The sequence below is a fragment of the Ailuropoda melanoleuca genome, chromosome 5 (assembly GCF_002007445.2).
Source record: "Ailuropoda melanoleuca isolate Jingjing chromosome 5, ASM200744v2, whole genome shotgun sequence".
In the NCBI taxonomy this organism is placed as follows: Eukaryota; Metazoa; Chordata; class Mammalia; order Carnivora; family Ursidae; genus Ailuropoda; species Ailuropoda melanoleuca.
In genome coordinates this window covers 32,119,633-32,134,315 of record NC_048222.1, presented here as the reverse complement: position 1 = coordinate 32,134,315, position 14,683 = coordinate 32,119,633, and positions in this window count along the sequence as shown.

The following is a 14,683-nucleotide window of genomic DNA, read 5'->3' as shown; positions in this document are numbered from 1 at the left end:
GTTGCCTATTGTATTAGTTTCCCTTCTGCTGCATAACAAATTGCCCTAAAGTTTAGTGGCTTAAAACAACACTGATTACCTGAAACTGTTTTTAGGGGTTGGGAATCTGAGAGCAGCTTAGCTCTGTGGTATGGTTGGAGTCTCTCATGAGGTTGAAACCAAGCAGTTGGTCACGTGTATGGCCATCTAGAGGCTTGACTGGGCTGGAAGATCCACCTCCAAGCTCGCTCACGTAGCTGTTGGCAGAAGCCTCACTTCCTCTATGAACCCTAGGTCATTCTGGGTGACAATTTGTCCAGCTGAAAAAATTATCATGCTAGCCTCCCTCCCAGCTAGCCAATGATGTGTAAGCAGAAGGTGTTCAGTGGAACTTCTGGGAAGTCTTGAAACTTCACTGAGGGTAGTGAAGGAAAAAGAGAGAGCTTAATTCCTTAATAACAATAGAATTTTCCTTTAGATCCCTTTCTGTCCAGGGCAAATGGCTCATTTAGGGCCCGGAATTAGCCTAACTTAATTCTGATAGGCATAAGTAATTTCATTTCACCCTCACAAAAACCCTGGGAGGAAATATTTTCTTACGCTATTATGGAGAGAAAATCAGAAGATGGATTAGTTGACTTGCCCAAGCTCATACGGCTAGTAAAGGTGGTAGAGCTGGAATTCAAAGCCAGGTGTGTCTGACTCCTTAGCCAGTGCTCCTGTCCTCCAGAGCACATGCTTGTTTTGCAACACGGGCAGTCTAAGTCCTTTCCAATAGCAATAAATGACAATAATAGCAATAGCTAACATCCAAGCTCCTGACATGCACCAGGCATTATGCTACAGAAACATACTTACAGTTTCACTTAATCTTCACAACAACCCCCATGAGGCAGGTATTATTATTATCCCCACCTTACAGATGAGGAAACTGAGACTTGGAAATTTTAAGTCATTTGCCCATGACTCAAGCAGCAACATGGGTGGCCAAGACATGATCTAATGTGTACTTTAGAAAGCCACCTTGGGATATGGAGTAGAAGATGGATTAGAGAGGGAAATAGCAAAGACCAGGGGCTTACTTGGAAAGCTCTCAAAAGATTTTGAAAACAGGGGAGGAAAACTGAGCACTTGCACATTCTATCCCACGTCCCAACTTCTAAGATGTGTGGTATGTATGTTCTGAGGAAGCTCCTTATAAGAAGCCATCTGTAAGATGGTAAGGCTAAAGTCATGTCTGTCTCTCTGATCCCTGAGCTTCATTTATTATTTTAAGTAATCTCTATGCCCAACATGGGGCTCAAACTCACAACCCGAAGATCAAGAGTCTCATGAACCAGCCAGGTGACCCTCCCTGAGCTTTTAGGGAGCTCCTTCTATTCCCTCTTGTCTCTCTCCTCCTTTAGCTTCTGGAATGCCCTCCCTCCCAGTCTCACCTCACAAAGTTTGTAAGGGAAGAAAATGGATGGAAGAGAAGAGATGATAATCCTGTTTGCTTTAGGATGTTATGAACTTAAAAGAGAACCCTCAGTTGGGGGGGGAGGGAGGAAGGGAAAGGGATGGTACCATCAATCAGCAGTTCAACCTGTTGTTCATTAGTCAGTACAGACTTTGAGGGGCCATCCAAATTCTACAGCCAGAGCAGCTCAAAGTGGGAGGTGCCCTCTTATCTGTTAGAAGACGTAGGGTAACTGGCTAAAGGTCACAGAGTAAGTAAAAAATAGACTTGAAGCTCATACTTTCTTTTTTTTTTTTTTAAAGATTTTATTTATTTGAAAGTGAGAAAGTGATCACAAGCAGGGGGAGGGGGTAGAGGGAGAAGAAGACTCCCTGTTGAGCAGGGAGCCTGATACAAGACTCGATCGCAGGACCGCGGGATCATGACCTCAGCTGAAGGCAGATGCTTAACCCACTGAGCCACCCAGGCGTCCCAGCTCATACTCTTCTCACCTCACATTTGCTACCTAGACAAGTAATGGAACCTGATGCTAACTCAAATCAAAACAAAATGTTTTGTGCAAAAGCATGAAGTTGGAGCTCTACCTCACACCATATAGTTGTGTCTAGAATGTAAGGGAATCTTATAATTCAATAATAAAAAGACATATAACCTAATTGAAAAAATGAGCAATAAATCTGAACAGACATTAAAAAAAAAAAGAAAATGTTTTGGAAGGATATAGGCTAGCTCACAGAACTGAGGCAAGGCTGACCAGGCCATGTCAGCTTTCTGACTCAGGCACACTGCTTAGAGAAGGAATATACTGACAGGATTTAGAGGATATATCAGGAGAGGCTTGGGAGCTCTGCAGCCAGGAATAATGCCCCAAATTTGTGCTATAGAACCAGTCTGGTGAAGTCACCACTGCCCCTAGCACCTGGGCACATGCACCAAAGCTTGGCAAATACCCTTGACCATGGACAGTGCTGAGCACCACTGCCACAGCTGTTTCTAGAAACTGGACTCAAGAACCACCACCCTCACAGAACCATGATTCTGCTGGGCTTTTCGCATCATATTTCCCATTCACAGCTTGAGTGTGTTCAATTAATGGATCTTTGTTGTGTATGCAGCAAAGCATTCTGGAAAAGTGAGTATCTGGTATTTTTAGGCTCTTCGTGGAGAAGTGGGCTTTGCTTCATAAGGAAGGGAACTAGTTAAAAATCAGAAAGTAGTCGGGCACCTGGGTGACTCAGTTGGTTGAGCGTCCAACTCTTGATCTCAGCTCAGGCCTTGATCTCAGGTTGGTGAGTTCAAGCCCTGTGTTGGACTCCATCCTGGGTGTGGAGCCTACTTAAAATAAATAAATAAATAAAAATAAGAAAGTAGTTCAGGTGCTGGACAAGGACAAATGTAGGTGGAACAGTTGCAGGAAAAGGACAGGAACCAAAGATTTTTGTAACAGCATTTTAAAATAATGCTTAATTTGTTCCTACTGTTGCAGCTGGAGATGAAGGGAGAAAAGATAATGGGAGATTAAGGATTACATAAGATTATATTCTCAAAAATAAAGAGTTCTTATGAATATATTATACCGCAAACTGCTGCCCCGTCGGGTGACTGGTCTCCGAGCAGGGACACAGCAAGAGGCAGAAAGTGCAGTGAGACCCCCTTCCCTCCGCTGGGAGGAGTGGTACAGGTGCGCAACACAGGAGTGCATAAAGTTTGGAGACTCCAAACGGAGTCACATGCATGAGATAAAAAACACTCCATCACAGGCTGGGTGAATGCAGAGTTTGGACGGAACCCAGGAAGATAAGAGTGGTTGACTGCTCTTCTCTGAGGGCTCACTGAAGAGTGGGGGGGGCATGAACTTTCAGCTCCGGGGCTGGAGTTGGGGCACTGCCATTTCATCCCCCACACCAGCTCTGGAGCAGTTTACCCTGAGCCCAGCCCCCTGCAAGGGGTGGTGCAACTCTGCCCAGGCAAAGACACCTGAGAATCAGTGCAACAGGCCCCTCCCCCAGAAGACCAGCTGGAACTTCCAGTGAATACCAAGTTCACTGACCGTAAAGAACTGTAAAACTACAGCTCTTGGGAAAAGAAGTATATAGCATTCATAGTCTTTTCTTATTATTTTCTAGTCCTTCAATTTTATATTTTATTTTCCTTTCAGCTATTTTCTTACTTTATCAATTCTTTTTTTAAGTCTTTTTAAATTTTCATTTGTACACTTATTTTTTTTTCATTTTTGGCTTCCTTTCATTATATTCAACTTCATTTTTGTATATATATAAGTCTTTCTTTCTTTCCTATTTTGGGATCTAGTTTCTTCTAGCAAACAGACCAAAATACACCCAGGGTCTAGTTTATTGTTCTGTTCTGTTCAACGTCTTGTTTGATGTTATTCTCATTTTTCTTTTCTTTTGTTTTCTTTTTGGTTTCTGTTCTCTTCTGATTTGTGTGGTGTATATTTTTCTGGTATGATTGTTCCTATTTTTGTATTTCTCCCTCTCTTTTTTTTTTTTTTAAAAAAAAGACCTTATTTATTTATTTGACAGAGAGAGAGCAAGCAAACAAAAGCAGGGGGAGCAACAGAGGGAGAGGGAGAATCAGGCTCCCTGCTGAGCAGGGAGTCCAACACAGGGCTTGATCCCAGGACCCTGGGATCATGACCTGAGTCAAAGGCAGACGCTTAACAGACTGAGCCAGCCAGGTGCCCCTCCCTCTTTTTCATCAATTCTTTTCTGGCTATAATGACAAGATGGAAGAACTCACCCCCAAAGAGGGAACAAGAAGCAGTACTCACTGGAGCGATTTAATCAATATGGATATAAGTAAGATGTTGGAACTAGAATTCAAAACAACAATTATAAAGATACTAGCTGGGTTTGAAAAAAAGCATAGAAGACACTAGAGAATCCCTTTTTAGAGAAATAAAAGAACTAAAATCTATTTGGGTCAAAAGCAAAAAGCCTATTTCTGATATGCAATAAAAAATGGAGGCTTTAATTGCTGGGATAAACAAGGCAGAAGAGAGAGTCAGTGATATAGAAGACAAAAAGATGGAAAGTAAGGAATCTGAGAAAAGGAGAGATAAACTAACTACTGGATCACAAGGGGAGGATTCAAGAGATCAGCAATACCATAAAGCAAAACAATACTAGAATAATTGGGGTCCTATGGGAAGAGGGAAGAGAGAGAGGGGTAGAAGCCTTATCTGAACAAATAATAGCTTAGAACTTCCCTAATCTGGGGAAGGAACAGGCATTCAAGTCCGGAAATCACAGAGAACAACCCTCAAAATCAATAAAAATAGGTCAACACCTTGACATACAATACTAAAGCTTGCAAATTTCAGGGATAAAGAGAAAATCCTGAAAGCAGCTCGGGACACAAAGGTCCTTAACCTACAAGGGTAGAAACAAAAGGCTGGCAGCAGACCTGTCCACAGAGACCTGATAGGCCAGAAAGGACTGGAATGATATATTCAGGGTCCTGCATGAGAAAAATGTGCAGCCAAGAATACTTTATCCAGAAAGCCTTTTATTCAGAACAGAAAGAGAGATAAAGAGCTTCCAGGACAAACAGAAACTAAAAGAATTTGTGATCACTAAATCAGCCCTGCAGGGAATATTAAAGGGGCTCCTTTGAGTGAAGAGAGAGCCCAAAATTACAAAGACCAGAAAGGAACAGAGACAATAAACAGAAACAGTGATTTTACAGGTAATACAATGGCACTAAATTCATTATCTATCATAATTACTCTGAATGTAAATGGACTATATGCTCCAATCAGGGGCACCTGGGTGGCTCTGTTGGTTAAGCGTTTGCCTTCAGCTCAGGTCATAATAATCCCAGAATCCTGGAATTGAGGCCCATGTCAGGTTCCCTGCTCAGCGGGGAGCCTACTTCTCCCTTTTCCTCTGCAGTTCCCCCTGCTTGTGCTCTCTTTCTTGCTCGCTCTCTCACATAAATTATTAAAATCTTTGAAAAAATAGATAAATGCTCCAATCAAAAGACACAGGATATCAGATTAGATGAAACAAAAACAACACAAGACCCATCAGTATGTTGTCTAGGAGAGATTCATTTTAGACACAAAGACACCTCCAGATTTTAAGTGAGGGGGTGGAGAACAATTTATCATGCTAATGGACATCAAAAAAAAGCTGGGGTAGCAATCCCCATATCAGACAAATTAGACTTTAAACCAAAGACTGTAGTAAGGGATGAAAGAGGGACACTATATAATACTTAAAAGGTCTATGCAACAAGAAGATCTAACAATTGTAAATATTTATGCTCCTAACTTGGGAGCAGCCAATATAAAAACCAATTAATAACAAAATTAAAGAAACACATTGATCGTAATACAATGATAGTAGGGGACTTTAACACTCTACTTACTGCAATGGACAGATCATCTAAGCAGAAGATCAAAAAGGAAACAAGGGCTTTGAATGACACGCTGGACCAGGTAGACTTCACAGATATATTCAGAACATTTCATCCTAAAGCAACAAATCCACATTCTTCTCAAGTGCACATGGAACATTCTCCAGAATAGATCACATACTGAGTCACAAAGCAGGTCTCAACCAGTACCAAGGGATTGGGGTTTTTCCCTGCATATTTTCAGACCATAATGCTTTGAAACTTGAATTCAATCACAAGAGAAAATTTGGAATGAACACAAATACATGGAGATTAAAGAGCATTCTACTGAAGAATGAATGGGTCAATCAGGAAATTAAAGAAGAATTTACAAATTCATGGAAACAAATAAAAATGAAAACATAACAGTTCAGAACCTTTGGGATGCAGCAAAGGCAGTCATAAGAGGGAAGTATATAGCACTCCAAGCCTTCCTCGAAAAACAAGGAAAGTCTCAAATACAAAACCTAACCTTACAGCTAAAGGAGCTGGAAAAAGAACAGCAAATAAAGCCTAAATCTAGTGGGAGAAGACAAATAATAAAGATTAGAGCAAAAACCAATGAAATAGAAACCAAAAGAAGAATAGAACAGGGACGCCTGGGTGGCACAGCGGTTAAGCGTCTGCCTTCGGCTCAGGGTGTGATCCTGGCATTCTGGGATCAAGTCCCACGTCAGGCTCCTCCGCTGTGAGCCTGCTTCTTCCTCTCCCACTCCCCCTGCTTGTGTTCCCTCTCTCACTGGCTGTCTCTATCTCTGTCAAATAAATACATAAAATCTTAAAAAAAAAAAAAAGAAGAAGAATAGAACAGATGAATGAAACTAGGAGCTGGTTCTTTGAAAAAATTAATAAGATCAATAAACCCCTAGCCAGACTTATCAAAAAGAAAAAAGACCCAAATAGATAAAATCACAAATGAAAGAGGAGAGATCACAACCAACACTGAAGAAATACAAATAATTATAAGAACATATTGGGACACCCAGGCGGCTCAGTTGGTTAAGCATCTGCCTTTAGCTCAGGTCATGATCCCAGGGTCCTGGGATCAAGTCCTGCGTTGGACTCTCTGTTCAGCAGCAAGTTGGCTTCTCCATCTCCTTCTGTGATCTCTCTCACTCTCTCTCTCAAATAAATAAGTAAAATCTTAAAAAAAAAAAAAAGAACATATTATGAGCAACTATATGACAACAAATTAGGCAATCTGAAGAAATGGATGCATTTCTAGAAACATATGAACTACCAAAACTGAAACAAGAAGAAATAGAAAACAAGAAGAGACCCCATAACCAGCAAAGAAATTGTAGCAGAAATAAAAAATCTCTCAACAAACAAGAGTCCAGGACCCAATGGCTCCACAGGGGAATTATACCAAACATTTAAAGAAGAATTAATACCTATTCTTCTGAAGCCGTTTCAAAAAACAGAAAAGGAAGGAAAACTTCCAAACTCATTCTATGAGGCCAGTATTACCTTGATCCCAAAACCAAAGACCCCACCAAAAAGGAGAATTACAGACCAATATCCCTGATGAACATGGATGCCAAAATTCTCACCAAGATCCTAACCAGTAGGATCCAACAGTTCATTGAAAGGATGATTCCCCACGACCAAGTGGGGTTTATCCCTGGGCTGCCAGGGTGGTTCAACAACCACAAATCAATCAATATGATACACCACATTAATAAGAAAAAGGACAAGAACCATATGATCCTCTCAATGGATGTAGAAAAAAACATTGGACAAAATACAGCATCCTTTCTTGATTAAAACTCTCCGAAGTGTAGGGATAGAGGGAACATACCTCAATATCATAAAAGCCATTATGAAAAGCCCACAGCAAATATCATTCTCCATGGGGAAAAACTGAGAACTTTTCCCATGAGGTCAGGAAAACAACAGGGATGTCCACTCTCACCACCATTGTTCAACATCCACTATAGAAAGAAATAAAAAAAGAAATAATAAAGAAATAAATGACTTCCAAATCGGCAAAGAAGTGAAACTCTCACTCTTTGCAGATGACGTGATACTTTATGTGGGAAATCCAAACGATTCCACCCAAAAATTGCTAGAACTCATACAGGAATTCAGCAAAGTGGCAGGATATGAAATCAACACACAAAAATCAGTTGCATATCTATACACTAAGAGTGAGACTAAAGAAAGAGAAACCAAGGAATCGATTCCACTTATGATTGCACCAAAAACCGTAAGATACCTAGGAATAAACTTAACCAAAGAGGTAAAGGATTTGTACTTTGGAAACTATAGAGCACTTACAAAAGAAATGAAGAAGACACAAAGAAATGGAAAAATGTTCCATGCTCACGGATTGGAAGAACAAACATTGTTAAAATGTCTATGCCACCCAGAGCAATCTACACTTTCAACGCAATCCCTACCAAAATACCATTGACCTTTTTCACAGAGCTGGAACAAATAATCCTAAAATTTTTATGGAACCAGAAAAGACTGAGTAGTCAGAGGAATGTTGAAAACGAAACCAAAGCTGGTAGCATCACAATTCCGGACTTCAAGAGATATTACAAAGCTTCAGTCATCAAGATAGTGTGGTACTGGCACGAAAACAGACACATACGTCAATGAAACAGAATAGAAAGCCCAGAAATGGACCCTCGACTCTATGGTCAACTAATCTTCAACAAAGCAGGAAAGAATATCCAGTAGAAAAAAGACAGTCTCTTCAACAAATGGTGTTGGGTAAACTAGACAGCCACATGCAGAAGAATGAAATTGGGCCACTTTCTTATACCAGACACAAAAATAAACTAAAAATGGATGAACAGCCTAAACGTGAGACAGGAATCCATCAAAAACCTAGAGGAGGACAGAGGCAGCAACCTCTTTGACCTCGGCCCCAGAAACTTCTTACTAGACATGTCTCCAAAGATAAGGGAAACAAAGGCAAAAATGAACTATTGGTTGGGTGCCTGGGTGGCTCAGTCGGTTAAGAGTCTGCCTTCAGGGGCGCCTGGGTGGCACAGCAGTTAAGCGTCTGCCTTCGGCTCAGGGCGTGATCCCGGCATTATGGGATCAAGCCCCACATCAGGCTCTTCCTCTATGAGCCTGCTTCTTCCTCTCCCACTCCCCCTGCTTGTGTTCCCTTTCTCGCTGGCTGTCTCTATCTCTGTCGAATAAAGAAATTAAAAAATCTTAAAAAAAAAAAAAAAGAGTCTGCCTTCAGGGGGCACCTGGGTAGCTCAGTCGTTAAGCGTCTGCCTTTGGCTCAGGGCGTGATCCCGGCATTCCGGGATCGAGTCCCACATTGGGCTCCTCCACTGGGAGCCTGCTTCTTCCTCTCCCACTCCCCCTGCTGTGTTCCCTCTCTCACTGGCTGTCTCTGTCACATAAATAAATAAAATCTTAAAACAAAAAAAAGAGTCTGCCTTCAGCTCAAGTCATGATCCCAGGGTCCTAGGATCGAGTACCACATTGGGCTCCCAACTCAGTGGGGAGTCTGCTTCTCCCTCTCCCTCTGCCCCTACCCCCTTCTCACGCTTGTGCATTCTCTCTCTCAAATAAATAAATAAATAAAATCTTTTAAAAAATGAACTATTGGGACTTCATCAAGATAAAAACTTTTCTACAACAAAGGAAATAGTTGACAAAACCAAAAGACAACCTACCGAATGGGAGAAGGTATTTGCAAATGTCTATCAGATAAAGGGCTAGCATCCAATATCTATAGAAAACATATCAAATTCAACACCCCAAAAACAAATAATCCAGTCAAGAAATGGGCAGAAGACGTGAACAGACATTTCTCCAAAGAAGACATATAAATACCAACAGACACATGAAAAAATGCTCAACAGCAGTAGGCATCATGGAGATACAAATCAAAACTGCAACAAGTTACCACCTCACACCCTCACACCAGTCAGAATGGCTAAAATTAACAACTCAGTAAACAACAGATGTTGGTGAGGATGCAGAGAAAGGGGAACCCTCCCGCGCTCTTGGTGGGAATGCAAGATGGTGCAGTCACTCTGGAAAACAGTATGGAGGTTCCTCAAAAAGTTAAAAATCGAGCTACCCTACAACCCAGCAATTGTACTACTAGGTATTTTTCCAAAGGATACAAACGTAGTGATCCGAACGGCAACTTGCACCCCGATGTTTATAGCGGCAATGTCCACAATAGCCAAAATATGGAAAGAGCCCAGATGTCCATCGACAGATGAATGGATAAAGAAGATGTGGTGTATACATACAATGGAGTAGTACTCAGCCATCAAAAAATGAAATCTTACCATTTGCAATGACATGGATGGAACTAGAGGGTATTATGCTAAGCAAAGTATGCCAGAGAAAAGCAAATATCATATGATTTAACTCATATGTGTAATTTAAGAACCAAAACGTATGAACATAGGGGAAAGTAAAGAAAAATAAGATGAAAAGAGAGAAGGAGACAAACCATAAGAGACTCTTAACTCTAGGAAACAAACTGAGGGTTGCTGGAGGGGAGATGGGTGGGGGGATGGGGTAACTGGGTGATGAGAATTAGGGCACTGAGTGTTATAGTCAACTGGTGAATCACGAAGTCTACCTCTGAAAGTAATAATACACTATATGTTAATTAATTGAAATAAAATAAAATATTTTAAAGAGCCAAAGATGCAAAAACCAAAAAAAAAAGAAAAAATGTTCCATTCTTTCCAAGTGTACAAAAATAGCAAATTGCCATGTAACCCAATAATTCTGATCTTGGGTGTTTATCCAAAGAAAACAAAAACATCAATTCTTTAATTATTTTTTGAATAAGATGTAGCTATTTTATTTTATTTTTTATTTTTTTTAAAGGTTTTATTTATTTATTCGACAGAGAGACAGCCAGCAAGAGAGGGAACACAAGCAGGGGGAGTGGGAGAGGAAGAAGCAGGCTCATAGCAGAGGAGCCTGATGTGGGGCGATCCCATAACGCCGGGATCACGCCCTGAGCTGAAGGCAGACGCTTAACCGCTGTGCCACCCAGGCGCCCCATAAGATGTAGCTATTTTAAAATATGGAATTTAAAGGGTGCCTGGGTGGATCAGTCGGTTAAGCGTCCAACTCTTGATTTCAGCTCGGGTTCTGATCTCAGGGTTATGAGATCGAGCCCTCTGTTAGGCTCTACACTCTCATGGAAGCTTCTTGAGAACCTTTCCCTCTTCCTCTATCCCTCCCCCTGCTCTAGCTCTCTCTCTCTCAAATAAATAAATTAATAAAATCTTTAAAATATGGAATTAACAGAGAAGAAACAGCAGCCACCAACATTGGGAACTGGTCTGACACTAAGAGCTGGCCCTCAGTGTAGCCAGAAGCTGGCTAATGCCCACCCCTTGGCCATATTGTTCTCCTGTGGGACATAAGCCAGTCATCCCACAGAACATCAGCATCAGACAAGGCTACTCGGAAACCACGACATCACTTTGTGTCATTAGAGACAAAAACAAGGCGCTGTACAGCCCACAACACAACACACATCTCCCTGTGTCAGCCAGTGTGAGCAATCACTGCTTCTTTACCGTGACGGCTCTATCCTCGCTCTGGTCTGGCCCTGCCTGCAGAGGGGATTCACTGAATCGCCATGGAATCGCCCACACGTCCGACAACGCGCAGTCGGGAGTGGGCCCCAGCTTCCGCAGATCTTCTTCAAAAACCCCCACCCAAAAGGGAACTAGAGGGTGTTATGCTAAGCGAAATAAGTCAATCAGAGAAAGACGATTATCATATGATCTCTCTGATATGCGGAATTTAAGAAACAACAGAGAATCATGGGGGAAGAGAGGAAAAAATAAAACAATGAAATCAGAGAGGGAGAAAAACCATAAGGGACTCTTAATCATAGGAAACGACTGAGGGTTGCTGGAGGGGAGGGGGATGGAGGGATGGGATAATTGCATGATGGAGATTAAGGAGGGCACGTGATGTAATGAGCACTGGGTATTATATAAGACGGACCAATCACTGACCTCTACCTCTGAAACCAATAATACACTGTATGTTAATTAATTGAATTTATATTTAAAAACTGGAAAAAAATAAAATAAGCTGTCAAAAAACCCCAAAAACAAAAACAAAAGAACACCCCTCCAAAGCCCATGCCCTTACAGGTTCCAACACCTTCATATTAAGATGTCCCCGGCCCCCAAAGGGGTGCGTTCTCTCCCACTGCAACAAGGCATAGATCCAACTTGAATGCCCACAGGTGCGCCGGGTGTTCTTGGGCTGAAGAACACTGAAGAAGGTTGCCCTTTTGTCTGTCACAACTGTTTTGTGTCTTTTAGTTTGATCATGACACGTGTTTGTATCTTTGTGCGTGTGTGGTTGACATGCCGAAATTTCATGTTTTTCTTTATGGGTTTTCAACATTGGGCCATGCTTAGAGATTCCTCATCCCACAGCTGCAAACATTTCATGTATATTTTCCCCTGGGTAGAAATGAAGAGCAGAGGGTGTCGAGGGTGAAGGGAAACACAGAGAATTGTCTGAATTTGGGCAAAAGCATGGGGAAGTGAAAGAAGTAAAAGTCTCTAGGCGGGTGGAATCTAAGATGCCCATCTTCTGCTTTATGATTTTTGCAAGTATGTACAGGGCCTCCAAGGTATCTGATGTATGCTGTGTTCAATAATTGTTCTCGCTTGGGCTCAGTGAAGATTTACGTGCCTCCAATGTTTACCATGTATTCACAAACACCAACAAGACACTGAAAATAACAGACACGTCGATTAGCCCCAGGGATGGGCATTTTTGAACACTTATGACCTTGATGTGATACATCATGTCTTGGTTAATATCTGTGCACTTCAGCTGTTATAATGCATATTAATTACACTTTCAGGCTGTATTTTAAGCATATGTCTCAGACCCACATAGACAAACCCATGACTTCCATTTGAAGATAAATTTAATACGCATACACCTATGAGTCACACAGTATCTTCCTTGAGGAGAATCCTGAAAACTAAGAGCGTTCTAGATACGTACTGTCTGAATAGTAGCTACGAGCCACCTATGGCTACTTAAATTCCTATTCGTTTAAAACAACTATAAATGCAGCACCCCAGGCCCACTTCAAGTGCCCCCCGCATCTCTAGAGCCACATGCTGTTGTGGCCACCGTACTGGACGGCGAGACACAGAACAATTCCCTCCGCACAGAACGTTGCATTGGACGGTACCGCTCTGCGTGCTTTGCGGGCCTCGAGTCAGATGTCAAGGGAAAAGACCAACGAGATTTCTCCTACAGACGACAGAAGACTCCATCTGGGTTGTGAATACATATGAGGCTGGTGTGTCACAAAATCGAAGTCGCTTATGCGTGGGTCTGGCGCTTTCAAGTGCAAACTGTTCCCAATTCCCAAAGGGAAATCCCTGTCCCTCCACCTCCCTTCCCAGACTGGGGACACTCTCTGCCAGCACATTTCCAGGAGGTGAGTTCTCTTCTAGACGCACGCAGGGGCTAGAGTCAGAGCTGTTTTCAGAGGCAGCGTGCAGCTCAGGAAAGGGATTCTGCTGAGTGAAGAGGAGGCCAGGGCAGGACCAGCTGGGAGACTCTCCCAGGGTCATTCAGAGCAGCCGTTCTCAAAGTGTGGTCCCTGGAACGCTTGACGTCCCTGAGGCCCTTTCGCAGAATCCATGACGTTAAATCTATTTTGGTAACATTACTTAGACATTATTTGCCTTTTCACCACGTTGACATTCGCACTGAGGTAAAACTTAGCAAGAATGGAGGTGTTGGTCCACAGGGCAATAGCTGTTATTCTCCACCACTACTTACTTCCATAGAAAACAAAAACACTCTTTCCACCATCTTTCCAAGCCACCATAACAGTCCCATGCCAGACTCTTTCAAGAGCAGTAACAATGCCAAAAAGATAGGCAAATGCCTGGTTCTTCTCAGGCCATGCTCCAAAGTCATCGTCCCGTTTCCAGCTGTGATAAAGCACAGTCATATTGGTGAATTTGAAATCATCAGTGATCGCCGAGCTGGGAACATTGCCGTGAACCTCACAGGCAGGTTAAACGTGTGTGGAGTGATCAGCCCCAGATTTGATGTACAACGCAAAAATCTAGAAAAATGGCAGAATAGGTGCACCTGGCTTGCTCGGTTAGAAGAGTGTATGACTACTGATCCAGTGTCATGAGTTGAAACCCCATGTTGGGTGTAGAGATCACTAAAAATAAACATTAAAAAAGAAAAAACAAAAATGGCAGAAGAATCTGCCCCCATCCCTCCAGTTTGGTTTCATTGTCCTCACAGCCTCAGCTGGCATCATGGAACACGGAGAAGCAAGACGAAAACACTCAGGAGGGAAAATCCTTGGATTCTTTTTCTAGGGATGTAATACACACGTGCAAATAAAGTGCCTCAAAGGAAAAAACAAACACACAAAAAACTAGTATCATTTGAAAATATCCTGGATGAAGCATTAAAAATTATTATCTTAATAAATTACTCTCAAATCCACATTTTAAACATGTCTTATCTGATGATGTGGGATGTACAGCATATCCCTAAACCCCAAGGAAAATAATTTGTATGAACTTAACTGGCCTGGGCTTTTGTTGTTGCTGTTGTTACAAAACGCCATTTTTACTTGAAGGAATGAATGACACAGAAACTTGGATTATTTGGACAGGGTATTTGGCTGACAGGTTCTGGAAAATGAACATGAATCACCCCTTCACTAAAATCAACTCACACATGACAGCCGAGAGTACTTGTTGCTTTGGTCAACTGTAAATTCTCAAGAGAAAATCAGAATTTTGGAAAACTTGTGATCCACCAATAAGCTTGACAGCGTCTCACCACTGACAA